This window comes from Tachyglossus aculeatus, chromosome 1 (assembly GCF_015852505.1).
Source record: "Tachyglossus aculeatus isolate mTacAcu1 chromosome 1, mTacAcu1.pri, whole genome shotgun sequence".
In the NCBI taxonomy this organism is placed as follows: Eukaryota; Metazoa; Chordata; class Mammalia; order Monotremata; family Tachyglossidae; genus Tachyglossus; species Tachyglossus aculeatus.
This window is the reverse complement of record NC_052066.1, coordinates 34,316,270-34,342,572: the sequence shown is the minus strand read 5'-3', so window position 1 is coordinate 34,342,572 and position 26,303 is coordinate 34,316,270. Positions and strand designations below refer to the sequence as shown.

At 41.5% G+C, this 26,303-nt stretch overlaps 1 non-coding gene across 1 annotated transcript; it reads right to left on the bottom strand.

The window, feature by feature from the left end:
• Positions 1–8,645: 8,645 nt before the first annotated feature.
• LOC119934634 lies at positions 8,646–8,783 on the bottom strand. The gene has a single exon (XR_005452989.1). It is a non-coding gene; the product is annotated as a small nucleolar RNA SNORA7 (small nucleolar RNA).
• Positions 8,784–26,303: the final 17,520 nt, after the last annotated feature.

Sequence of the window (26,303 nt, the reverse complement as noted above, 5' to 3'; positions counted from 1 at the left end):
ATATAACACCGACTGTGCTCCAGTCATCTGGGAGGCCAGGGGAGACTTGCATCTCTCTCTGATCCCCAGCCATCATTACTCACCCTCCGGCCACAAACACTTTTTGCAGCCTCCTCCTCACAGAGCCCTTAGAGAACTGACCTCCTTGTCTTTTAAGCCAATCTTTTCCCTTCCTTCAAACTGCATTTCAGTAAGAAACACAAAACCAGGCACCTTTCTCCTCCATATTATGATTAATGAAATTATAGATTTTGAGAGTTTTTTGAGTTCTGAGAAGGCATTGAAACAATCATGGCACCGTGATTATGATTATTATAGTTACATGCATTATTCTACACAAAATACCAAGTGTGCATTTTATGCTAAAAGATCTACTCCTATTTGAATACCATAGGAGAGCAGAAAGGCTTCACACCGTTAATTATGTCCCCAGTGAGATAAATGAGGCCTGGGCTTAGAAAAGGGGGAAATAACTCCAGGCAGCCCCAGGCAATAACTGCAGAAACTAGAGGTGCAAAGAGACACCCAGAAATACCAACAACAGGAGTAGCCTGTAGGTCTTTCCAGTTCTGGGTATTTTTCAGAGACCTCTAGAGAGAGGGAGATGCCCAGAGAGGAAATGAATAGCTAGGAGTGGACATTTCTGCAGATTTATTTTAAAGGAAAAGATCCAGGGGAGAATTCAGACAGGCCCCAGGAAAAATCAATCATTGTGCATATTAGTGTAGTTAAACCTCAAAAAGAAACATTCAACAGGTGCACAAAGCTGTGCTAAACTTCCACATCACCTGAGAAGAAAGAGTGTAAGGTCTCCTGTTAGCTAGTTCACATTTCTTTGATTTCTCAGAAGCTATTGTTGATGTGAACAGCTTAAGCAAGTTTCCAAATTCCTCTATTGTTCCAGATAACTGGTCAGAACTGCTGCCAAAACGGGGCTCATTAACTGGCAGGTTTTCATAAGGAAATAATTGAGTTGTGGTAGAGTTCTTCGGTCAGTCTTGAAAATTTCCATTCTCCCAAGTGTGTTGAAACTAGACTAAAATAATCAGAGTTAGCGGAAATAATATTATCTCTATTAACTGGACTGAAAATATTTTAATGTTATATCTCAAAAAGAATTTGTCAAATGAAGAAAAGGAAGAGCTCAAAGATTGTCACCTACAGTCATACCGCTGACTTGATCACTAGAGGAGGAGGTGGATGGTCTTCAGATAAGTTTGGTTTGGGGCTTGAGAAGAGCTTTATGAAGAGAATGTCACCGTTTAATGTTGTGTTTTACTCTCCAAAGCACTTAGTGCAGTTCTCTACACACAGTAAGCACTCAATAAGTATGATTGAATGAACCATTCAGAGATCATGACTAATTGTCCGTATTTACTACTTTATTTTATTAATGATGTGCATATAGCTATAATTCTATTTATTCTGATGGTTTTGGCACCTATCTACATGTTTTGTTTTGTTGTCTGCCTCCCCTCTAGACTGTGAGCCCATTGTTGAGTAGGGACCATCTCTATATGTTGCCGACTTGTACTTCCCAAGTGCTTAGTACAGTGCTCTGCACACAGTAAGCACTCAGTAAATACGATTGAATGAATGAATGAATAATATACTAAATATCAGGAAAAATAGAAGCAGCACATGTGCTTCAGCCCCAAAATGTAGCATGTATCCTAGCCGCTGCTCCCGTAACCCACATGGATGTGCACCTCCCCTCCTCCTTCTGCAAAGCATCATCCCTGGGTCTCCGTCCCCACCTGCCTTTTGACCTTCCTTGGTCCACCTGGGCAAATGAGTCAGAATCAGTCAGTCAGTCGTATGTTTTGAGCTTATGTATTGAGAGGATACAACCAAATCAGGTTGGACATAATCCCTGTCTCACGTGGGGCTCACAGTCCCAATCCCCATTTTACAGATGAAGTAACTGAGGCTCAGAGAAGTGAAGTGACCTGTTCAAGGTCACACAGAAGTCAAGGGGCAGAGCCGGGATAAGAACCCATGACCATCTGACTCACAGGCCCCAGGGCAGAGTTTTCCCAGGCCAAGGCCCATGCTCTATCCCCTACACTATAATAGCTCTGTCCACAATGAGCTTACAGTATAGAAGGGGAGACAGATATTGATATAAATAAATAAAGTCACAGGTATGTGCATACGTGCTGAGGGGCCAGGCGGGTGGATGAATAAAGGAAGAAGTCAGGATGCTGCAGAAGGGATTGGGAGAAGAGGAAAGGAGGGCTTAGTCAGGGAAGGCTTCTAGGAGGAGATTTGTCATCAATAAAGGCTTCAAAGTGGGGGGAAAGTAATTGTCAGATATGAGGATGGAGGGAGTTCCAGGCCAGAGGCAGGTCACAGGTGAGAGGTTGGCACTGAGATAGATGAAGGAAGATTAATGTTTCTCTTTGCCAGAAACACCGGGGTTCTCCAGACAATCATGGTGAGCACTTAATGACTCATTTCTGGAAACCAACGGGCTAGTGTTAGTGCCTAGGATTTTAGGACTCATTGGGTTAAGGTCACTAAACTCCTCACCCTTGGCTTCAAGGCTGTCCATCACCTCGCCCCCTCCTACCTCACCTCCCTTCTCTCTTTCTACAGCCCAGTCCGCACCCTCCGCTCCTCCACCACTGATCTCCTCACCGTACCTCGCTCTCGCCTGTCCCGCCATCGACCCCCGGCCCACGTCATCCCCCGGGCCTGGAATGCCCTCCCTCTGCCCATCCGCCAAGCTAGCTCTCTTCCTCCCTTCAAGGCCCTGCTGAGAGCTCACCTCCTCCAGGAGGCCTTCCCAGACTGAGCCCCTTCCTTCCTCTCCCCCTCGTCCCCCCTCCATCCCCCCATCTTACCTCCCTCCCTTCCCCACAGCACCTGTATATATGTATATATGTTTGTACATATTTTTTTACTCTATTTATTTATTTATTTAATTTATTTGTACATATCTATTCCATTTATTTTATTTTGTTAGTATGTTTGGTTTTGTTCTCTGTCTCCCCCTTTTAGACTGTGAGCCCACTGTTGGGTAGGGACTGTCTCTATATGTTGCCAATTTGTACTTCCCAAGCGCTTAGTACAGTGCTCTGCACATAGTAAGCGCTCAATAAATACGATTGATGATGATGATGAAGAGGGTTACAGCTTGTTTTGAGTGCCTGAAATAAGGAGGGTAAAGATCTAAGGAATGAAACTGAATACTTGAATGAAGACATTGTTGGGTTAGATCTGGGGGGAAATCTTTAAGGTGGTATACAAGTGTTAGCATATGACAAATCAGGAGTATTTAGTGAAATTCTACTATGAGCAAAGCACTGTTCTTAATGGTTAGGAATGTACAGTATAATAGAGTTGGTAGATGAGTGCCCACAAGGAGATTACCTTGGCAGGGAGATCTCCATTCCAATTCCAGGCCCACATCCTGCCTCTGGCCTGGAATGCCCTCCCTCCTCATATCTGAAACAAAATTACTCTCCCCCTCTTCAAAGCCTTATTGAAGATACATCTCCTCCAAAGGGCCTTCCCTGATTAAGCCCTCCTTTCCTCTTTTCCCTGTCCCTTCTGTGTTACCCTAACTAGCTCCCTTTATTCATCCCCCTTCCCAGCCCCACAGCACTTATGTACAAATCTTAATTTACTTATTTATATCAATGTCTGTCTCCCCCTCTAGACTGTAAGCTTGTTGTGGGCAGGGGATGTGTCTGTTATATTGTTATACTTTACTCTTCCAAGCACTTAGTACAGTTCTAAGCAGATGGTAAGCGCCCAGTCAATACAATTGGCTGAGTGACTGATAATACAACCAGTGGCATTTATTCATTCATTCATTCATTCAATCCTATTTATTGAGCGCTTACTGTGTGCAGAGCACTGTACTAAGCACTTGGGAAGTACAAGTTGGCAACATATAGAGACGGTACCTACCCAACAGTGGGCTCACAGTCTAGAAGGGGGAGACAGAGAACAAAACAAAACATATTAACAGAAGAAAATAAAATGAATAAATATGTACAAGCACAATAAATAAATAGAGTAATAAATCCGTACAAACATATATACATATACACAGGTGCTGTGGGGAAGGGAAGGAGGTAAGGCGAGGGAGGTGGATAGGGGAAGGAGGGGGCTCAGTCTGGGAAGGCCTCCTGGAGGAGGTGAGCTCTCAGTAGGGCTTTGAAGGGAGGAAGAGAGCTAGCTTGGCGAATGTGTGGAGGGAGGGCATTCCAGGCCAGGGGGATGACGTGGGCTAGGGGTCGACAGTGGGACAGGCGAGAACGAGGCACGGTGAGGAGATTAGCAGCAGAGGAGTGGAGGGTGCGGGCTGGGCTGGAGAAGGAGAGAAGGGAAGTGAGGTAGGAGGGGGTGAGGTGATGGACAGCCTTGAAGCCAAGGGTGAGGAGTTTCTGCCTTATGTGTAGGTTGATTGGTAGCCACTGGAGATTTTTGAGGAGGGGAGTAACATGCCCAAAGTGTTTCTGGACAAAGACAATCTGGGCAGCAGCGTGAAGTATGGATTGAGGTGGGGAGAAACAGGAGGATGGGAGATGGGAGAGGACGCTGATACAGTAATCCAGATGGGATAGGATGAGAGCTTGAATGAACAGGGTAGTGGTTTGGATGGAGAGAAAAGGTCAGATCTTGGAGATGTTGTGGAGCTGAGACCGGCAGGTTTTTGTGATGGCTTGGATGTGAGGGGTGAATGAGAGAGCAGAGTCGAGGATGACACCAAGGTTGCGGGCTTGTGAGACGGGAAGGATGGTAGTGCCATCAACAGTGATGGGAAAGTCAGGGAGAGGGCAGGGTTTGGGAGGGAAAACAAAGAGTTCAGTCTTGGATATGTTGAGTTTTAGGTGGCGGGCAGATATCCAGATGGAGATGTCCTGAAGGCAGGAGGAGATGCGAGCCTGGACGGAAGGAGAGAGAGCAGGGGCAGAGATGTAGATTTGGGTGTCATCAGCGTAAAGATGATAGTTGAAGCTGTGGGAGCAAGTGAGCTCACCAAGGGAGTGAGTGTAGATCATGAACAGAAGGGGACCAAGAACTGAACCTTTAGGAACCCCTGCAGGAAGGGGATGGGAGGGGGAGGCGGAGCCTGCAAAAGAAACTGCATTTATAGAGTGCTTACTCGAGAAAATGCTTTGGAGGAACTATGATTTTAGTAGGGCTTTAAAGATAGGGAGAGTTGTGATCATTTCACAGATGAGGACACAGGAACGGAGAAGTGAAGTGACTCATCCAATGTCACACAGCAGAGAAGTGGCAGTGCCGAGAATAGAACTCAGGTCTTTTTTGACTCCCAGGTGCACGCTCACTCTGCTAGACCCTGAACCGTTGGTGTCATCCTTAGTCCGCTCTCTCATTCACCTCACACATCCAATCTGACACCAAAACCTGCCGGTCTCACCTTCTCAACATCGCCAAGATCTGCCCTTTCCTCTCCATCCAAACCGCTATATTGTTAGTACAATCAATCATTCTAGCCCGGCTGGATTACTGCATCAACATCCATTCTAATCTCCCAACCTCCTGTCTCTCCCCACTTCAGTCTATACTTCACTCTGCTGCCCAGATTATCTTTCTAAAGAAACACTCTGGGCATGTCACCCCCCTCCTCAAAAATCTCCAGGGATTGCCTATCAACCTTGGTATGAAACAAAGACTCCTCACTATTGGCTTCAAAGCTCTCCATCACCTTGCCCCCTCCTACCTCACCTCCCTTCTCTCCTTCTACATCCCACACACTCCGCTCCTCTGCTGCTAACCTCCTCACTGTGCCTTGTTCTCGCCTGCCCCACTGTCGACCCCTGGCCCACATCCTACCTCTGTCCCGGAATGCCCTTCCTCCTCATATCTGCCAAACTAACTCACTTCTCCCTTCAAAGCCCTAGTGAAAGCTCACCTCCTCCAGGAGGCCTACCCAGACTTAGCCCCCCTTTTCTTCTGCTCTTCCTCCTCTCCCCATCACCCCTACTCCCTCCCTCTGCTCTGCCCCCTTCCTCACCCCACAGCACTTGCGTATGTATGTATATATTTATTATTCTATTTATTTTATTAAAGATGTGTATATATCTATAATTCTATTTATTTATTTTCATGCTATTTTTGCCTGTCTACTTGTTTTGTTTTGTTGTCTGTCTCCCCCCTTCTAGACTATTAGCCTTTTGTTGGGTAGGGATTGTCTCTATCTGTTGCCAAATTGTACTTTCCAAGAGCTGAGTACAATGCTCTGCACACAGTAAGTGCTCAATGAATACGAATGAATGAATGAATGCTTCTAAATTTAAACTACGAAGACAGCCTATAAGGAGCCGATATAAGCTGTCAGCTTATTGGATCATCTTGAACTGCAAATTCATCACGGGCTGTGAATGAGTCTGCTAATGTTGTTATATTATACTCTTCCAAGCCCTTAGTACAGAGCTCTGTCCATAGTAAGTGCTCAGTAAGTACCATTGATTCTCAATATCTTGAAGGATCTTGCCTGATTAACTTGCAAAACGCATCACTCAATCACAGAACCCTGAAGAGTACAGTCTGCGCCTTGTGTAAACAACGAGGTAAACTTAATGCCCTTTGGCATATCTATTCCTGTGATAGCAGCAAGATAGATAGATAGGCTTCAAGCGAAGACCAAATGATAATACATTTTATTTTATTCCCTGGTTGGGTTTTTTTTTGGCTATTGATTTGCTGTTTTATTCCTCATTTTTGTTTTTTGGGTTTTTGGGTTATTGATTCACCTAATATGCTCTCATTTGCCTTTATGTAAGGGTTGCCAGGCTTGCTTACAGCCCACCTCCTTCCTCCTCAAAATGGGCTACTCAAAGCAATGTTATTGCTGTGTCCCTGGGGAGAGTTAATGGAAAATAGGCTAAGCTAAAGACCTTGCCCTAAACTCGACCCCTGACCAATTTCTTAAAACTAACTCTTTTGAATAAGATGTGACCTCTGACCCCTTCTTAACACTCTTTGTAACAAGATGCGACCTCTGACCCACTTCTTCAAACTACCTTTTTTTGTAACAAGATGCGACCCCCGACCATGCTCTTCGCATCCTGTCAGGGTGGAGGAGTCCCTGGCTTAATCATCTGGAGAAGACAGAAGAAACAGAGAATTAAGAAAACCTCACCATCATCACAAATGCCAGAAACTGAACTGTTGCATACCCAGAAGAAGCTAGATGTTATTGTTAACAAAATGGAATAAGAGGGGCAGGAATCCAGACCTGTCTTATGCTCTGTTCTCCGAAGGGAAAGCAGAGATAGCCCGGGCCCAACGGACCTCTAAGCCAGGGATGCCTATCCTGGGCCAGATCATTAAAGACCTGTACATCGGACAAGACTGATCATCTCACAGTAGGAAAACTCTACACCTGGGATGAGCAGGGTACAGTTGTGTTCTTTGCTATAGCTGAATCTCTGACTTTCTGTTGATTGCATACTGCATATTAAAGTATCAAGTTGCTAACTAAATTGTGGTGGTCATTACTGCTATGGCCCCAAGACAGAAGCCCTCTAATATAATCTCAGGTAACCTGTTGGCCACTTGGGACCCAAAAAACCCGCAGGGGAAATTTGAGTGATTTTGCATCTGGTGGTTTCAGATTTTTCAAGATCATCAGGTCTCTTCTGTGTTGTCTATGCACCTCAATCTGTAACGTTTGGCCACTTAATAGTCTACCCACCCCCAACCCCACAGCACTTATGGATGCATCTTTAAATTATATATTGTAAATTACTTATTTACTCATATTAATGTCTCTCTCCCACTCTGGGTTGTAAGCTTGTTATGGAAAAGGTACATGTCTGCTAATTTTGTTGTATTGTACTCTCCCAAGCTCTTAGTTCTGCACTCTGCACATAGTAAGAGCTAAATCAGTACAACTGATTGACTGATTGATCAGGGCCAGTGGTTGGGACACAGAGTTTTAGGAGGGAGTTAAAAGTCTGTAATTGTTGGGGTGGACAGTAGGCAAGGAAGCCAATGAGGAAGGAGAAATATTGTTGGTCAGCAGAGGAGAAGGCAGTGTTATAGTATGTGAAGATGAGTTTAAGATGGATAAACGCACCCTCATGCCTGGATTTCCACTGACAGCTTTCCAAAGTGCAATCGCATGAATTGAGGAAGCAAACTGTGAAGGACATTCAGAGACAGGAGTGCAAAATAGACAGTGAGGCAGGTGTTGATTTTAGTGGCAAGAGCACTGACTATCAGGATAGAGAAGAGACCAGAGATCTTATGGTCTATTCTTAACTGATCTTATCAGTTATCTAATTCCCCTGCCACTTTCTTGTCTTGTCTTAGGTCGTGGAGTCATTCATTCATTCATTCATTCATTCATATTTATTGAGCCCTTACTGTGTGCAGAGCACTGTACTAAGCACTTAGCACTGGTAGGGGCAGGTTACATGTCCATTAATTCTGTTGTATTTTATTCTCCCAAGTTAGTACAGCTCTGTACTAACCCAGCCCATAGCAATGCCATGAACTCATCTCTCCCAGAACACCCCACCTCCATCTGCAATCGTTCTGGTACTGTATCCATTGAGTTTTTTTTATATAAATTTGGATGTGGTTTACCTTTGTCTCCTTTCACGCAGCAAACCTGAGTCTACGGCCTCAAATCTCTCCCACGCTGCTGCTGAGTTTTGACTTGTAACAGATCGTCTTCCACTCACTAGCAACTGCCCAAGCTAGGAATGGAATGGATAGGCCTCTGCGTCACTCTTCCTTCTGTAGTCAAGACTGGGAGAGTACTGGAAACTCTCCAAGTGTGACTCTGAGAGGGGCTGTTGCTTTCACAAATATTATATTGCCTAACAATATCCTTAGTTCACATTTGTGTTATGTTACATCTAAAAGTTTAACTATTCCACTTCAGATCCTTCTACATGTCTTTGCAACATCCTTATTACTGGACTTACTACTTATCCAAAGCCATAAATTATTTTGCAGTAAACTCAATTTAACCCAGAACAATAGATGCTCATATTTTAAAAATTAACTTTTGCCTTAAGGCAGAGTTTTTCTTATAATTTAAATCATTTTAGTGCCATTTAACAAAGCAGTATCAATGTTTTAATAAATCAGAACAAAATGATTTGCATTTAGATAGCATTTTTTTTTTCTGAAATTACTTCCTCCAGACACACTAACCATATAAAGTATGTGAAGTATGTGTGTAGTTGTAAAGTTTCAAAATCCACTTGAGTGGGGATTAAATGCTTTTGAAGGAGTAGTCCTAGCCTGTAAGCTCATTCATTCAATCATATTTATTGAGTGCTTACTGTGTGCAGAGCACTGTACTAAGCACTTAGCACTAGTAGGGGCAGGTTACATGTCCATTAATTCTGTTGTATTTTATTCTCTTAAGTGCTCAGTACAGTACACTGCAAATAGTAATTGATTAATAAGTATTATTGATTGATTGATTGACAGCCAAGATTAAAGAGCTGGGGTCATCCCCAAGACTGGACTCCTTAAGTATTGGCTTATTGGGGAAACATAGGTTACTCAGAAACTTTGACCAGTCAAGGGAGAAATTTAAGGAAATGTCGCAGCTCTGATGTCATACCCAATAGTGGTTTGCCAAGCCTGAAAATGATGCCCTTGTCTCCAATTTACACCAAATTTTACTATTCTCATTGCTTTTTTCTGTTATTTTGTGTTCTTTATTTCAATTATTCCTTATATGTCCTTTTCTTTCCTTTCTCTCACCCACTTATTCTCAGAGACTGTGAGTCTCTTTGTGGCGGGGACCAAATCCAATTTATTGCTTTTTTCCCTTGCGCAAATTGCAGTGCTTGGATAACAGCAGGCCCACAATAAATACACTGGAAATGATCCCTCTGCAAGGGCTTACACTGCTCCACCTCTACAACCAATTGGTTATATTGGTTTATTCATTCAATCGTATTTATTGAGCACTTACTGTGTGCAGAGCATTGTACAAAGCACTTGGGAAGTACAAGTTGGCAACATATAGAGACGGTTCCTACCCAATAACGGGCTTACAGTCTAGAAGGGGAGACAGACAACAAAACAAAACATGTAGACAGGTGTCAAAGTCGACAGAACAAATAGAATGAAAGCTATATGCACATCATTAACAAGAAAGAGTAGTAGACATGATCTTTCTTATTAATATTAATAACAATAATATTTAGTAAGCACTTACTATGCTCCAAGAACTGTACTCAGCACTGGGATAGGTACAAGATAATTAGGTCCCACTCAGGGCCCACAGTCTGAGTTGGATTGAAAAAAGAAAACTCTTCCTTTGAAGAGTTTACAATCTAGTTTACAATCCAGTAGGAGGTAAACATGGTACAGAAGACACTGAATGCATTTGCTAGGGTAGACACCTATCCACTAAGTCACTAAGTGCAGTCTTAACTTTCTTCTTGAGTCATGCTTGGCATCTGAACAAAAACTAGGACTCTTCAATTTAATTTTTTATTAATCTTTTATAGGAATCTTTCAGGATCTATTACTATTAAACAGGTAGAAATTGGTGGATTTGTTTTTTGGTGGGAGTATTTGAATTGATTTTCATTCCTTCACTCCAGATCTTGAACTTTGAAGTGAGAGAGGGAATATCTGGATTGCTGGGGGCTAGTGGAAAGATCATGGACTAGGAGTCAATAGATCCGGGTTCAAATCCCAGATTTGCCACTGACCTGCTCTGACCTTAACTGCTCTGGGCCTTAGTTTCCTCATCTGTAAAATGGGGTTAAGATTTCTGTTCTACAAACCTCGTAGACTGATCACCCCCGGGAGCAGGAACTGGGTCTGAACTTATTATTATTATTATTATTATTATTATTATTATTATTATTATTATTATTAGTGATGATAGCTGCTAAGCACTTACTAGGTGTCAGACAATGCATTAAGCCCTGGAGTGAATACAAACAAATGAAATTGGACACAGACACTGTCTCATGTGGGGCTCATAGTTTCAATCTCCGTTTCACAGATGCGGTAACTGAGGCTTAGAGAAGTGAAGTGACTTGCCCAGGGTCACACAGCAGACAAGTGGTGGAGCTAGGATTAGGACCCATGACCTTCTGACTCCCAAGCCTATGCTCTATGTGCTACACCATGCTGCTTCTTTATCTTTCTCTACCCCACCACTAAATAAACATTACAATTATTCATATTCTGAGGTGTGACCAAGGCTCCTATTCAAAAATGTAGTAATAGCAGTGTGACTTAGTGGATAGAGCACAGGTCTGGGACTCAGAAGGACCTGGGTTCTACTACCGACTCCGCCACTTGTCTGCTGAGTGATCTTGGGCAAGTGTCCCGAGGTGACCCTGGGGTACCTGCCATCTCAAGGTCAAATACTATCTCGTGACCACCTGAGTCAGCAGGCGGAACTTGGAAGTGAGGGTGGGATACCAACCCCACAACCAAAACTGCTAGATTGACTGCCCAAGCTGGGAATACAGAAGGTGTCCCTTGCCCCCGTGCCAATCTAATTAGGTACGGAGGTGGTGGAGGGCAGAAATTGGATAGACTGAGGCCAGAAGCTGGAATGGCCTAGAGGTACAGGCGATAAATACTTGTCGCCTCTGATCTTCAGGGTCAGAACATCGAGACATGCAGCAGCAGCATCCCCGGTGTCTTTCTCTGCCCAGAAGGCCAGATGCCTGCTGTGCAACCAGAACCAACACACTGAGGCAAGGGCCGCGGGATGGTTGAGTGTCTCATGGGTGAGACCCAGCTGCCCCGCTGCTGATGGGAATCATGAGTGGATTCCTCCCATGTAGGGAGAGCACATGGTGAGAGCTAGCCACCCACCACGTGTGCGGGGAATATAGTGAATTCCTCCCACGTGGGAAAGTAAGTGGATTTTTCCCAAGTGGGAAGTGCACATGGGTGAGACCTAGCCACCTCACCCACGCGCGATTAACATATGATTGTGTTCCTCCCATTAGGGAAGCTCAAATATTGCTAATCGATTACATTCCTCCCGAAAGGGAAGCTCAGTCCATTGAGCCTAAACAACTACATAATTCAATTCTCCTCACTGAATAAATTTTATATAAAACTCAGGCTTTCCATCCCTGGCCTCTCTCTCTCTCTCTCTCTCGCCTCGCCGATTACTGAACAAACCTGTCCCCAGACGACGGGTGTCAGCAAATCACTTAATTTCTCTGTACCTCACCTCCCCCTGTAAAATGGGTATTAAGACTGTGAGTCTCATGGGGAACATGGATTGTGTCCAAACTGATTGGCTTGTATCTACCCCAGGATTTAGTATACTGCCTGGCACATAAGTGCTTAACAAATACCATTAAAAAAAAAAAAAGAATATGAAGAAAAAAAAGAAGAAACAAACTTCCATTTCAGAGTGTAGTTATCCTGTGGTTATCTCCTAATCCCCATTTAGGGCTCCCATCTGTGGGGAAGTCTCAGTGGCAAACAGCTCTTTATACTCATTCACACAGCTAGGTCTGTTATCCCCATTAAAATTATCTGTTAGAAGAAGCAGTGTGGCTTAGTGGAAAGAGCCCGGGCTTGGGAGTCAGAGGTCATGGGTTCTAATCCTGCCTCTGCCACTTGTCAGCTGTGTGACTTTGGGCAAGTCACTTAACTTCTCTGTACCTCATCATCATCATCAATCGTATTTATTGAGCGCTTACTATGTGCAGAGCACTGTACTAAGCACTGCACCTCAGTTATCTCATCTGTAAAATGGGGATGAAGACTGCAAGCCCCACGTGGGACAACCTGATTACCTTGTATATATGCCAGTGCTTAGAACAGTGCTTGGCACACAGTAAGCACTTAGCAAATACCAACATTATTGTTATCTGTGCTGCCCCACATCTTGGCAAGGCTATGCTGACAGGGGGGATCATTTTTTTAAATAAAAAATCAAACAATTTCTAATTTCTATGTTTTTAAACCAGTTTTATCTGAATTTTTGAAAAACTAAAATTTACTTCCCAAATTTTTTAAAAAATCAAAATTATATGTTGGCTATTTATTAAAGCTGAAGTGTGCATATGTTCAATGCAAAGTAAGTCTAATACTTTGAGTACATACCAGGGTCATTTTATAACATCATCAGTATCATTTATTATTATTATTGCTATTATTATTATTTTATAATGTCATTTGTTAAGTACTTACTATGGGCCAAGGCACTGTAATTAGCACTGAGGTATATGCAAATTAGCCAGGTGAGACACAGTCCCTATTCCACATGGGGTTGACAATCTAAGTAGGAAGGAGATTGCACGGACTTTCCTCCTGGAACAAGAGATAGCATTAATGAATAGCCATCAAACATCCCGGATTTATAACCACCAAAGGAAGATGTGAAATTACAAACTCCAGCCAGGATCCAATTGAAAATTCTGTGTAGGTGCAAGCAACCATGGTGGATCAAACTCTCAAACCAGAAGAGATAAAAATTGAGATGCAATTAATAACACAAACTGTTAAAACTACAACAGGGAGTATCAAAGCAAAGCAGCGTGGAATAGTGGATAGAGTCTGTGAGCCCGCTGTTGGGTGGGGACCGTCTCTATATGTTGCCAACCTGTACTTCCCAAGCGCTTAGTACAGTGCTCTGCACACAGTAAGCACTCAATAAATACGATTGAATGAATAAATGAATGAGTCTGGGCCTAGAAGCCAGAAGGTCATGGGTTCTAATCCTGGTTCCGGCACTTGTCTGCTGTGTGATCTTGGGCAAGTCACTTCACTTCTCTGTTCCTCAGCTCCCTCATCTGTAAAATGAGGAGTGAGACTGGGAGCCGCACTTGGGACAATGGACTGTATCCAACCCTATCTGCTTGTATCCACCCCAGCACTTAGTACAGTGCCTGGCACATAGTAAGTGCTTAACACTATTTGTTCTGGCGATTTTGACACCTGTCAACATGTTTTGTTTTGTTGTCTGTCTTCTAGACTGTGAGCCTGTTGCTGGGTAGGGACTGTATATGTTGTAGACTCGTACTTCCCAAGCGCTTAGTACAGTACTCTGCACACAGTAAGTGCTCAATAAATATGATTGAATGAATGAGAAACAGTATGGTTTAGTGGAAAGAACACAAACCTGGGAGTCAGAGGATTGCTCAAGCCACTTAACTTCTCTGTGCCTTAGTTATCTCATCTGTAAAATGAGGATTAAAACTGTGAGCCCTATGTGGGAGAACCTGATTACTCTGTATCTATCCCAGTACTTAGAGCAGTGCTGTGCACATAGTAAGCACTGAGTAAATACCATAATAATAATCATCATCATCATTATTATTATTATTATTATTATGTGAATACTGTCCTACAACCCTCCACATAATAATAATAATAATAATAATAATAATATTCACAGTTCCTGAAGGTCATGAATTAACTGGGGATCAGATTGGCAGGCCTTTGTCTTTCTCTAACCCACAACTTAATAAACACTACAATTATTCATATTCTGAGGTGTGACCAAGGCTCCACAAATTTATATATGACCTATGTGTGTATATATGTGTTGCCTTAAAAAGCAAGAAGCTCGCTCTAGATTCTTCATAAGTTCAGACTTTTGTGGGCATCAAATGTGTGCCCCTCTCTCCTTTATTTCATTTTTTTGTAAGGAAGAGTTGAGACAAAAAAGTAATATCCAGGGAAAGCATCGTTCAACAATATTTCAGTAAAATCACAAGCTGGGCATCAAAAATGTTATCATTATCTTTGGTTTCTTGGCACCAAAGAACCGCCTTTAGCATTTAAATTTAGCATCTTTAGAATTGTTCACAGATTTACAATAATTTTATTAGTGTTTCTTCATAGACAATGAGAAAAATTATGGGTAAACTAAAACAGAAACTGCACTGAGTGATTTACCAGATTTGATACAGAGCCAAGATTGAAATGGACAATTGTGGTGGAGTAGTGGATTTGAAGCCAGACATCAAGATGTGCAAATTGAAGGACTGGTTAATAAAAAGTACTGTTACTAAGAATCATACTTCATTTTTCCATTTTCAATTTACTCATCTTAATCAGCCTCATTAATGATAATTATGTAGCAAGGCACTGAATTCACACAAATATAATTTTCTTTCAAGTTTTCTGTTTTCATTTTAATCCTACGAATACTGTATAAATAAATGCTACGCTCTTTGACTGGATCAAATTTACTCTGATAACATGCCTATCATGCTTCTCATCTTCAAAGTGCTTTATGAAAATTAGCTAATTACTCTCCATCATATCCCTGGAGTGCATAGTTTCAGTGTCTTTTTTACCAGGCATTTTAATAAATGGAGTGTAGCTTCAATAAGTATGGATGTGTTTCCATCACAAAATTGAACAACCATAATATTTCAAACACAGGGTCTGGTATAAAGTAAAGCCAGAGTCTCATTTGAAATCAAGCCACAGAGAATTCAAAGAATAAATGGAGTGTAGCTTCATAAGTGCTGATGTGTTTCCATCATGAAATTGAACTACCACAGTATTTCAAACACAGGCTCTGGTATACCATAAAGCCAAAGTCTCATTTGAAATCAAGCCACAAAGAATTCAATGAATCATGAGAAAAATCTATGTAATGTAAATGCAATAGAGGATGCACATGTAAAAGCAGAAGTGAACACATATGCATGAAGACTTCAGACAGAACAAAAGTTTTAGAGACACAGAAGCACAGACGCAAACAATGTTCTAAAGTAGTGAATCATTGGGAAATGATGGTTGTTTACCAGTCTGGTCTGTCGGCTGCTGCTATCATAATGAAACCTCGCTCTCCTTGAACAGAGGTTTCTGCAAGATCTGTCAAGAACTTCTTAAAAACATTGAGAAGCACTCCAAGCAATAAATAAATCAGCCCAGCGAGGAAGTGAGTGCATATAGTGTAGACTGGACTGTTGTGATGCTTCAGTTTTTTTAGACATACATGTTCGCAAGGATAGACTCTCAATCAACCAATCAATCAATCATATTTATTGAGCACTTGTGTGCACCTGACTGTACCAAGCATTTTCACTCATTCGTGCAATCATATTTATTGAGCACTTATTGTAAAGCACTGTACTAAGCACTAGGGAGAGTACAACAATAAGCAGACACATTCCCTGCCCGCAACAAGCGTACGGTCTAGAGGGAGAGACAGGCATTAGTATAAATAAGTAAATAAATAAATTACAGCTATGTACATAAGTGCTGTGGGGTTGGGAGGGGGGCTGAATAAAGGGAGCAAGTCAGGGTGATGTAAAAGGGAATGGGAGAAGAGGAAAGGAGTCAGGGAAGGTCTCTGGAGATGTGCCTTCAATAAGGCTTTGAAGGGGAGGGGGAGAGTAATTAAAAATATGGAATGCTTCAAGAATCAGTATAACGGACACATTCCCTGCCCACAATGTCCTTACAGTCTAGAGGAGGAGACAGACATTAATATAAATAAATAAATTATATGTACATAAGTGTTGTGTTCCTGGGAGGGGGAAATGAATAAATGGGGTAAGTCAGGGAGATGCAGAAAGGCAGAAGGAAGTGGGAGAGGGTGAAAGGAAGGCTTGGTCAGGTGTACAGCCTTATTGAAGGAACACAGTGCTCTGCACACTTCAACAGTGTACACTGTGTACAGTGCTCTGCACACTGTAAGCACTCAATAAATATGATTGAATGAATGAATGAAAGGCTTCTTGGAGGAGATGTGCCTTCAATAAGGCTTTGAAGCCAGGTGGAGAGTAATTGCCTGTCAGAAATGAAGTTGGAGGGCTTTCTAGGCTAGAGGCAGGAAGTGGGTGAGAGGTTAAAGGCAAGATAAATTAGATCGAGGTACAGTGAGTAGTTTGGAATTAGAGGAGTGAAGTGCGCAGGCTGGGTTGTAGTATTAGAGTAGCGAAGTGAAGTAGGTGGGGGCTAGGTGACTGAGTGCTTTAAAGTCAAAGTTTAAAATTTAAATTCAATTAGGAAATTCAAGGTATAGTCAGTTTCACAAACTACATAGAGAGTCACAAAAGAAAGCTCTTTAAAAAAGTGGCCCTGAATGCACAACCCAATAGCCATTTGTTTTCTGTGACAATATAACGTGAAAACAGATTGGCTTCTCCAAAGAGGTAATAGGCAAAATTTGCCTAAGAGCGTGCAATTGAAAACAATACACAGAAGCAATGAAGTGAAGCTTCAGTGGGTAACAAGAAATCCAGCACCCAGAGGAAAATGGTTCATTGCAGGACTCAGTTAAAGACAAAATTGTTATGCACCTGGAAAATTGATTGTTTTCCTCTCTTTGTTTCAAATTTTTTCGAATGTCTTCAATACTTCTTCCATGTAACTGGAATGAAACAGAGCAGTTTTAGCTCAAAAGACTGAGGAAAGTGAAGGTGGTGTTGGTAAAATCAGTAAAACAGGAAAAGACATTCTCTAAACTTGTATTAGAGAAAAGAAGCATAATTGCTTAGCAACTATGATGAAAGGGCATCTATATAGTATTTTTTGAGTGCTTACTCTACGCATTATGGTACTAAGTGCCTGAGAGAGTATAATAGAATAGGTAAACATGGTCTCTGCTTCCAAACAGTTTACACTCTAGTAGGAGTGAAACACCCTAAAATAAATTACACGTAGGAGAAACTATGAAGCATAAAATTATGTACAAAAGGGAGATGGGGGAGGCTGGGAGGATGAATTCCCAAGCATTTTGTGCTAGGGAAGTGATTCTAAAGGGGAAGTGTGTGGAATTATAAATTGGGGCGATGAGAGATTAACAAGAGAAAGTTTCCCTGGAAGAGCTCTGAAGATAAGAAAAGAGGTCATCTGTCGGATACGAATGGGGAGGAGGTTTAAGGAGAACATAAGCAAGAGAGTAACAGTAGAGACAAGAGCAAGGCACAGGGAGTAAGGTTATTTAAGAGAAGTGGTGTGTGCGAACTGGAGTGTAATGAATGAGGAGAGAGGATAAATAGGAGAGAGAGATCTAGATTGAGTGTCTTAGTGACAATGGTCAGGAGTTTCTGCTTGACCATTGGAAAACCACTGGAGTTTTCTGAGGAGTGGGAGAAAGACACAAAGCTATGTTTTAGTAAAATAATCCAGGCAGCTGATTGAAATATGGACTGGAGAAAGTAGAGGTTGGAGGCAAGGAGGTCTGCATGGAGGTGAGTTAAGGGTGAAAATCCAAGTGCAATGGTGATTCAAAAAGGATGGGAGAATAGGAAATAAGGGCTTCAGTGGGGAAGGCCTCTTAGAGAAGATTTGCTTTTCATAAGGCTTTGAAGATGGGGAGATTGTTGGTCTGATATGAAGAGAGAAAGAGTCCCAGGCCAGAGACAGGATGTGGGTGAGGGGTCAGGAGTGAGATAGATGAGATTGAGGTACAGTGAGTAGGTTAGCATTAGAAGAGAGAAGTGTTTGGGTTGAGTTGTATTAGGAATTCAGGGAGGTTAGATACAAGGGGGCAAGGTGGTTGAGTGCTTTAAAGCCAAAACACTTTTAGTTTGATGTATAGGTAGATGGATAACCACTGGAGGTTCTGGAGGAGTGGAGAAACATGGACTGAATATATTTTTATAAAAATGACCCAGGCAGCTGACACTAATATAAATAAAGAAATTATGGATATGTATAAAACAGCTGTGGGGCTGAGGGAGGGGTGAATAAAGGGTTCAAAAACAAATGCAAGGGTGACAGAGAAGGGAACAGGACATGAGGAAATGAGGGCTTAGTCAGGGAAGGCCTCTTGGAGGAGATGTGCCTTCAATAAGGCTTTGAAAGTGGGGAGAGTTGGATGAAGAGTGAGGGCATTCCAGGCCAGAGGCAGGATACGAGCGAGAAGCCATCAGAGAGATAGAGGAGGTCAAGGTACAGTGATTAAGTGTCACTAGAGGAGCAAAGTGTGTGGGCTGGGTTGTAGTAGGAGAGCAGAGAGGTGAGGTAGAAAGGCACAAGTTGATTGAGTACTTTAAAGCCAATGGTGAGGAGTTTCAGTTTGATGCAGAGGTTGATGGGCAGCCACTGGAGGTCTGGAGGAGTGGGGAAACATGGACCAAACACCTTTGTAGAAAATTCTTCTGGGCAGCAGACTGTAGTATGGATTGGAGTGGGGAGAGACAGGAGGAAGGGAGGTCAGCAAGGAGGCTAACACAACAACCAAGGTAGGATAGAATAAGAGCTTAGATTAATGTGGTAGCAGGTTGGATGGAGAGGAAAGGGTGGATTCAATTGTTCTGTCCAAACTGATAAACTTGCATATAATAATATTAATATTAATGGCATTTATTAAGTGCTTACTATGTGCAAAACACTGTTCTAAGCACTGGGGAGGTTACAAGGTGATCAGGTTGTCCCACGGGTGGCTCACAGACTTCATTCCCATTTTACAGATGAGGTAACTGAGGCACAGAGAAGTTAAGGGATTTGCCCAAAGTCACAAAGCTGACAATTGGCAGAGCCAGAATTTGAACCCATAACCTCTGGCTCCAAAGCCAGTGCTCTTTCCACTGAACCATGCTGCTTGCATCTACCTCAGTGCTTAGAACAGTATTTAACGTATATAGTAAATGCTTAACAAATACCATGATTAATTATTTTTTACACTAATTATTAATTGATAAATTAATAAATTCCCCTTCTCCTTCATTTGTTCCACAATGTGGTGTGTCACCTCCATCTTCATGGTGCTTCAACAACCTTCAACACTCTCTCCCACTTAATTCAACAAACCGCATTTCCCAATTCCTTTGATAAGATTTCTCTGATTAACTCTCCAAATCCATCACATCAACCTCTAATGCCTTTCAGCTCATAGATAGCATTTATTTATACCTTCTCTCAGCACTTATATATGTACACATGAACAATGTATTAATTTGAAAATATTTTAAGTCATCTCTCTGGTTAGTTTGTAAGATCTTCTTGTGCAGGGAATGTTTCATGCTTCTATGGTACTTTCACAAGTGTTTATTACAGTGCTTTGTACCCATTTGGCACTCAAGCTGTAGGCATGATCCCTATAGAGAAGGAGCTTACTCCATGCACGGATCCAAGTGCATGGAGAATGCAAAGAGAGAATGAATAGGACAAGTGAAATCTAGTCAAGGAAGGCCTCTTGGAGGAGATGTGATTCTGGGAAGTTCTGAAGGTGGGAGAGTGGGTGTGGAAAAAATGTTCAGAGACACTACTGTGTCTCCCATATCAATTCTCATACCCACTGCTCCCACAATTTTTATTTTTATTTTTATGGTACAGCCTCAAGGAGGAAACCTCAGGCACAGAGAAGTGAAGCAACTTGCCCAAGATCACACAGCAGACAAGTGGCAGAGCTAGGATCAGAACCCAGGTCCTCTGACTCCTGGGCACCTGCTCTAACCAGTACACAATGCTGCTTCTCAATTACTTCAGAACTTTAATTCATTCTTTAAACCCTTCATAAGCTCCCTCCCTTGTCACCCATCCTGATAACTTTGCTAACTACTTTGTTGAAAAAAGCTCAAGACCATCTGGCATGATATCTTTCCTTCACTTCGCCAACTCTCTCCTAACTTTACATCACTCTCCCAAGAGCTGAGTTCAGTGAGCACTTAGTGCACACATTAGGTTTTCAATAAATACTCTTGATTGATTGATTTAGTACACTGTACTAAGTATTTGTGATAGTACAATAGAGGAAGGTGTGATGCCTACCCTAAAGGAGCTTACTTAAAATGGGAAAGACAGGTACAAAATAATTCACACATAGGAGGAAGAAGAGAAGCGAATAGAAAGCTACATAATACGAATAAGTGATTAAGTAGTGGAGAATGTGGAGGCTGTGACTGCCGGCACTTTAGCAGTCACAGCCTCAGTGTGGCTCAGTGGAGAAGAGCACGGGCTTTGGAGTCAGAGGTCATGGGTTCAAATCCCGGCCTCACAAATTGTCAGCTGTGTGACTTTGGGCAAGTCACTTAACTTCTCTGTGCCTCAGTTACCTCATCTGAAAAATGGGGTTTAAGACTGTGAGCCCCCCTTGGGACAACCTGATCACCTTGTAACCTCCCCAGTGTTTAGAACAGTGCTTTGCACATAGTAAGTGCTTAATAAAAGCCATCATCATCATCATTCTCCTCTCCTCCTCTCCCTTGTTTTTTTTCTCTTCCTCTTCCTCCTTTGTCTTTTCCTCCTCTACTTCCTCTCCTCCTCCTTCCAAGTTAGACTGTCAACCCATTTGGGACAGGGACTGTGTCCAACCAGATTATCTTGAATCTACCCCTGCACTTAGCACAATGCCTGACATATGGTAAGTGCTTAACAAATGCCATTAAAAAAAATATGAAAAAGAAAAAGAAAAATTCATAAGGGAAGGCCTCACAGAGGAAATGGAATTTCAGAAGGGATTAAGAGATGGAGACCTTTGTGGTCTGGTAGATTTAAAGGCAGGTTAGTCCCAGTCAAAAGGAAAGGTGTGAGCAAGGATTTAGTGCATCCTGAATCACTGAGGCTGGGTTTTCCATGGACACTTCAAAGACGAGAAATGAAGCTGCTATCTAGAGAGAACTAAGGGCAGTCATTCAGTCAGTCAACTGAGTTTGTGTTTCCTCGGTTTGGAGAACACTAAATTAGTTTCAATATTAGGGTTACCAGTCACAGCATTTGTGAACTAGGAGCCTATTCTGCTCATCTTGAAAGCCTATCCAGAATATTTTTGAAAACTGGGTAAAACATTTTCAGGAAGATTAATTTTTCCCTCTCAGGATCACACCTAAAGAGTTTCCAGTACCCTAAAGTCTCGACTATGGGAGGGAGTGTCAAGCAGAGGCATATCCATTCCATTCCTAGCTTGGGAAGTGGCTAGTGAGTGAGAGGCAATCTACTACAAGTCAAAACTCATCTGTGCTGGTCAGCAGCAGCATGGGAGAGACTTGAAGGCGGTGATTCAGGTTTACTCCACAGAAGAAGGCAATGATAAACAACTTCCATATTTTTACCAAGAAAACTCTATTAATACTCTATCAGAATAATTGCAGGAGAAGGTGGGACGTTCTCGGAGAGATATGTCCATGGAGTCACAGTGGGTTGAACAACTCGACAGCATAAGATGAGACAAGATCAATTTTATCACTTGCTATTTTTCTTTGACAGACTAAACTGAGCATTCTACACATGGTCCAACAAACCATGTTTAGATTTTAGGAGATATCCTACAGAAAACATGGGTTGGATAGCCATCTGTCAATATAGTGCAGATATAATTCTATCCAACAGGTACTCGGATATTTGACCTTTTTGTTGCTTTCCTTGTTCAGTAGTCTATTAAAATGAGTCTTTCCTATTCTTCCATTCTATTCCACTTTTCATCTATTAAATAGTGGGTGAATCATATCACTGGCTATCACAGCCCTAAACTAAATGCTTCATTTTTAAAGCCTTCTTTACAGCTTTTAGTAGTAGACTGGGGAAGATACTCACCCTCTATGGCCATAAATTATATCTATATTTTTATCAATACAGTTCAGCAAATGAAGGTTCGAATGAATACGTTTGGGACTAAAGTAATTCTTAATATACTAATTCTTGACCATTAACTGTGCTCCTAATTTAGTTGCGAAAATGCATATTTTCAAGAGACTAGTTAAAGTGATGCAACAAAATGAAGAACTTTTAAGGTTTTCAACCAAAGAAAGAAAAGAGTGTTTTAATGAGGGGAAATTGAAATGATATCCTACCAACAAATGATTCTGCATAAAACTGTTATGAGAAATGTATAGGGATCCCAGAAAAGATCAAAATCAGTCAAAAGCAGATATGAATAGAGCTAGATGACAAGCATGCTTATAAGGACAGTTTGAGGATTGTTGTGGGCTGGGGACAGGTTTACCAACCCTCTTATAACGTACTCTTCCAAGCACTTAGTACAGTGCTCTGCACAAATGACTGCTCAATAAATACAGTTGACTGATTGAAAATCAAAAGTAATTGGGGAAGCTTGCCTGTAGGAGCAGAGATGGGAAAAGTGAAGAGAAGAGAAGAGAAAAGGAATGGTCAAAGCAGCGCGTTAATAATAAATAAATAATAATAATAATAAATTATGGTATTTGTTAAGCGCTTACTATGCACCAAGCACTGTTTTAAGCGCTGGGGTAGATACAAGGTAATCAGTTTGTCCCACCTGAGGCTCAAAGTCTCAATCCCCATTTTATAGATGAGGTAACTGAGGCAAAGAGAAGTTAAATATCTTGCTCAAGGTCGTATAACAGACAAATTGCAGAGTCAGGATTAGAACTCATGTCCTCCGACTCCCAAGCCTGTGCTCTTTCCACTAAACCACGCTGCTTCCCTGTAATATGATAAGGAGGTATAAAGTGCTATGCCACGGGAAGATAACTCCTAATAACAATATTAATAATAAAAATAATAATTGTCGTATTTGTTAAATGTTCATTACTTTACGTACCAAGCACAGAATAAGTTAAAAAACAATCAGACACACTCCTTTTCTCATGTGGTCCAGAGTCTAAGTAGGCGGGAGAACAGATATTGAATTCCCATCTTACTGATGAAGAAATAGTATATATGTATATATGTTTGTACATATTTATTACTCTATTTATTTATTTATTTTACTTGTACATATCTATTCTATTTATTTTATTTTGTTAATATGTTTGGTTTTGTTCTCTGTCTCCCCCTTCTAGACTGTGAGCCCACTGTTGGGTAGGGACTGTCTCTATATGTTGCCAACTTGTACTTCCCAAGTGCTTAGTACAGTGCTCTGCACACAGTAAGTGCTCAATAAATACAATTGATTGATTGATTGATGTGGAAAATTTAAATGACTTACCCAAGGTCACACAGCAGGCAGGTGGCAGAGCTGGGATTAATATACAGGTCCTCCATCTCCCAGGGCATGATGCTTTCCATTACACCAAGCTGTTGCTACTGGACTCTTGCAGGTGGCCATAGTGGAGAAATAAACATATTATGGTTAGTAGATCACAAGTCTAGAGTCATCATTTCAGCACTGCAACAAGATATAGTTCATTCTTCTCGGGCACTGGCATTCTAAGTAAATCAAAAGTCTTTTAGAAAATTCTAAAAAAAGACAAGCACTGATACATTCAGGTCAGGCTTCCCCCAAGTAAAGACATGGGCCAGGCTTCAACACCAGCAGTGAAAATGTTTCAGGTATGCACGGTTGTTTTAGGAATATGGTCACTGAATGTTAAATTAGTCCCTTAAATCCCCAGAGCAATTACCTAAAAATCAATGCTTCATTCTCTAATATGCACAGTAACATTTTGGAACTCATTTTAGGCTCTGGCACAAGCAATTTGCATAACAGGGGGATCCTAACTCACTGTGTCTAATTCAGTGAGTACTTAAAAGTACTGTATAGAGGTCATTTAGAAGAATACTTTTAAACACTCCAAGCTGAGCACTGCATACAGAATGCACACTGAACTGAATTTGGAACGAGTACACACAAATCGCAGTAGAGATCTCAGAAACCAATTACCTAAAATATGTAAACATAAAACAATGACGTTTTCTTATAGAGGCAAATCTTCAGTAGTTCCTTTGGCTTCGATTATATTCACATGATTCACGTTAAACTCTTCATTCTAATGGGAGTTTAATGTGGAATTCCTAATTAATGACTTTTTTTAGTGACCAGATAACAGCAAATGAAAAAATATGTACCTTCCATTTGGTCCATTTTATAAGGATAAATAAATACATCCGTAAAATAATTTATTTTGTTAGTTGCTTGGAGACCTTATTGCTGAGATGACAGCTCTGGCATAATAAATCAGACCACAGTTTCCATTCTGTTTGCTTGTGGAAACCATATCTTTTCTAAACAAAAGAGCTTTCTATCCTAGGCTATAGTGACATCTACAGAAAATAAATTTAAAAAGGAGAAAGCCTGTTTACGTGAGAAAATACATAGTGGAAAGAGCACGGGCTTGGGAGTCAGCGGATGTGGGTTCTAATACTGACTCCTCCACTTGTCTGATGTGTGACCTTGGGCAGGCCACTTCACTTCTCTGTGCTTCAGTGACCACATCTGTAAAATGGGGAGTAAGACTATGAGGTTGACGTGGGACAACCTGCTTCCTTGTATCTACCCCAGCGCTTAGAACGGTGCTTGGCACAAAATAAGCACTTAACAAATACCATTATTGTGATATATTGTAAGATCCAACACTGGACTAGCCCTATTCTAGTCAAACTTGGGAGAACTCAAGCCCCCAAATTTATTAAATGGAGAGGTTGTCTCTGCCCTGTCCATCCCCAAATTTTCTGTTCAAGTCTCCCCAATTGCAGTTGTTCAGGTTACTACTACCAAATGGCTTAGCAAAGCTCTTAATTGATTCACAAAACATGTATGTCTTGCTAACCTTGGGTGCTTACTGTCCATCAACTCAGACAAGATTTTTGGTACTTTCTTAACTAAGTGGCCAGGGGAAGGAACGGAGAAGACAGATGTGTTCATAATGATAACCATAAAGTAACCCTACACTCAGAATGCCTCAGAGGCCCCTTTAGTGGGAACCCAAAAGCAAGACAGGTGATTCCTCCCAGACACACTCTACGTGAGCCCAGGGGAAATGATTTTCCTTGTCTGGGCCCGTCTGATCCCCTGTCAACTAGTCAAGCAAAAATGAAGGATAGAAAATTGGGCCCAATGTGTTAGTTGCCACATCATCTCTAAAAAAAAAATCCTTATTGTTTTCAACAGCAAATCCCTTACAAATACCCCTAAATCTCCTAGGACCTAATTTATGAGTTTTCAGGACTGCAATATCCAAAAATACAGCTAATGGAACACTTCTAAACAAAGTTAGGTATTATAACTGCTGAATGTACTGGGTACTTCAATTGGAGCAAAAATGCTTCAATTCTTTAGAGGATCAGCATTTTTTTATTAGTCTGGCAATTTATTTCATATGCACATCTACTGATAACTTACAGATTATTGATGGAGTGAGGCCGTATGCCATTTTTTCCTCACACGTCATTATTGTGTAATAAACACACTTTACCTAGAAAGCTAAGTAAACAATAAAACGCATTCATTGCCCTGCATCTCCAACAGATCAATTATAACTGCAGTTCTCTTTTTACTTTTAATGACACCATTCATCTTCCTTTTCTAGAAAGACTTCTAATTCTTAGTATTCATCTTTTTTGACATAGATTACCCTATAGGGAAAATGAGTTTAAATCCCATGGTCCAATTTCCTTTAAACTCTATCCACCTGCAACTCATTAGCGTTAAAAAGGTTTGGAAAAACCCTCAGCTTTTTTGTTTTTTAATGCATACTATTAAAATGGCTTCAGGAGGATGAACATGTCATTTTAGATTAACCTCTTGAAAC